This window comes from Octopus bimaculoides, chromosome 7 (assembly GCF_001194135.2).
Source record: "Octopus bimaculoides isolate UCB-OBI-ISO-001 chromosome 7, ASM119413v2, whole genome shotgun sequence".
NCBI lineage: Eukaryota > Metazoa > Mollusca > Cephalopoda > Octopoda > Octopodidae > Octopus > Octopus bimaculoides.
The window spans coordinates 12,410,992-12,413,865 of record NC_068987.1 but is presented as its reverse complement, the minus strand read 5'-3'; the positions used below and the strand labels follow the sequence as shown (position 1 = coordinate 12,413,865).

Below are 2,874 nucleotides of genomic sequence, written 5' to 3'. Positions count from 1 at the left end.
CATCATCATCATCATCATCATCATCATCATCATCATCATCATCATCATCATCATCATCATCATCATCGTCGTCATCACAATCATCCCAGATTGTTTGAGAAACACTGTTTTAGATGATATAATCATTTGATAAAATGATTGCTTATTTCAGTAACACGACACTTCAGAAGCGGTTGCAGCCTCTGTCCCCCAAAACGAGACAAAAAGACCCAAAATAGTAAAGAAGTCAAAAACAGTCAAAAGCTTGGTTACACACCGAAAGAAAAAAGGAGTCAACACAGAATTTCTTTTTATTTATTTGTCTTCATGTTACTAGTAAAATTAGGATGGATGATGAGCTGGCAAAATCATTAGCATGTCAGCGAAATGCTTAGTGGTATTTCGACTATGGTATTTTATTCTGAGTTCAAATCCTGCCAAGGTTGTCTTTGCCTTTCATTCTTTTGGGAGTCAATGAAATAAGTACCAGTTATGCACTGGGGTTGACATAATCCACTAGCGCTGCCTTCCCCAAAACATTTTCAAGGCCTTGTGTCTAGAGTAGAAATAATATAACTTGTAAAACTTACCTTTCTTTTGCCAGGGGTGTCCTCTGCATGAAGAAAATATAGCTAAATGTGGGTTAATGAATTTTGTGTAGTGAGCCAAAAATTATTCTTAATTGATTCAAATTGCACCTGTAATGAGAAGAAAAGTCATTAGCCATTTGTGTTAATGACAATCTTTTTGCATGAGTGGTAAGGGAGATAACTTTAGACTTTAAGTTTTTTTAAGTTGATAAAAATTAAAAGGATAATGAAACAACGGGGTAGTTCAATCTTTGATTGTTACGATGATAAAGGTCTCATCAGGACCTCCTCAGATAGACATAGTCTAACATACTGCTACCAAGTTTTAAAACAATTTTTAAACAATATTGAATTTTGTGTGAAAATCATTTACTGACTAAGCAATTAAAAATAAGGACACCTTCTGTATGAAGAGAACGTATTTAAGTGGATCATAACATAGTGAATGTAATGAGACAAAAAGTGTATTAAATCAATAGAAATTACACACATAATAATAATAATAGTGCTGTTAGTGCTATGGTTATATACTGAACCATGTTCTTTTAGTTTTCTTTATAGAAACATTTTCTGAAACATGATATAGAGCATAGTTCTTTTAATTGTAATATAATATGTAAATATTTGTGTGGCTTTTCTACCATAATTTTGAAGAGTATCTGCATAAAAGCTGTTTTATCTTTAAATCAGTTTTATATATGCTTCTTTATATTAAAAAGATGCATATATATTGTGGATTCAAAGGAACAATACTAATAATCAAAAGCATAAAAATATTAAATAAAATATCATATGGCGTGATCCACCACATAGTTGCAATGGTTGCTTCCATATTTCCAAGATTTTCTTATAAATGAGTATTTCTCCACAGATATCATTGATACCATTAGATTTCCAAAGGAAATAGTCTTAATGTGAGCTATATTTTCACAAAAAATTTTATTGTTTTCATTACCAAATAAGCAGATAAAACATTTCTAGTACTAACATGCAAGATTCTTCTCTCTATGTAATTTGCCTGACCAGTAACATGTTTCTTTCAATTAAAAATAAAAACTATAATTCATTGAATGAAGGTCTTTCTTGCAAATAACTGAAATCAAGAGTTAAACAAAGTTTACTGAAAATCCATTGGAAAATAATTCTTACCACATGCACTTGTATCCAGGCATACAGAAATAGATATGCGAATACTTGCATTGTCAATGTTTATTCAAGAATTTCCAAATTCTAACTGGCAAAACAGTTTATTTCCCATATATAGGATTTGTCATGCTCTGAGATATAGTTGGATCTTGAAAAATAGAATTTTGTTATTTATCTACACTAAGCTTGCCTTGTCAGTAGCCACATCATTTCCTTTTGTGTGTCTTACACATGAAACTAAAGACATGAAAATAACTGTTTACATATTTCAATAGATAAATATATCATATGTTTTCCATATGACAATTGAATAAATGAACATATTACACTCACAAATGCTTTTGAGACAATCAGTCAAATTTCACTCACAAATCATACTTTAATATTCTTACAAATATTTTACAAAAATATTCTTGTGCTCTACCTTGTCTTCCATTGTTTGAATAATGGACTCTGTAAAACTCTTTAGTTATGTTAAATCACCAATTACTAATAACCCATTACAGCTTTTAACCAAATTAATAGCCATATAAAGAGTACAGTTTTAGCTTGAGATTTATGGGATATGTAGCAAAACAAATTAGGATAATGTTAGTACAATCATTTTGATAATAAAAGATGATTTCGTAAAATCTCAAAATATGAACCACAGCTGTAATTTACAATATTTTGTCTTATCTTGTTGCCTATAGCCATTAATTTTCTTAACCTATTATTTTGCTTTATGTTCATCTGCCAGTATATACATGTATTCACACACATGAGCACATGCATACACATGCACACACATACATATGCACATTCATATACATGCACACAAAGAAAACATGTTCACATGCATAATGCATGGATTTGTAAGTATACATATATGTATATGTATGCAAAAATATATATATATGTATGTGTATGATGTGAGTTGGCAGAATTGTTAGCATGCCAAGCAAAATGCTCAGTGGTGTTTTGTCTGTCTTTGTGTTCTAGTTCAAGTTACACCAAAGTCATCTTAGCTTTTCATCACTGGGGGTCAATGTAATTAACTTACTCCTTCTCTGAAATTGCTGGCCTGGTGCCAAAATTTGAAACCAATATGTATGTATGTCTTTGCGTATATGTATGTATGTATATATATATATATTTGTGAGTCCAACCCCAGTATATA

General features: G+C 30.7%; 1 protein-coding gene across 3 annotated transcripts in view; it reads right to left on the bottom strand.

The window, feature by feature from the left end:
• The window catches only part of LOC106869747 (soluble guanylate cyclase 88E), a 142,281-nt gene that overhangs the window by 63,720 nt on the left and 75,687 nt on the right, over positions 1-2,874 (bottom strand). For all 3 annotated transcript variants that reach the window (XM_014915608.2, XM_014915609.2, XM_014915606.2), the window contains one exon: positions 570-677. The gene's annotated coding sequence lies outside the window, so the exon portion shown is untranslated. The remainder of the gene's footprint in view (positions 1-569; positions 678-2,874) is intronic.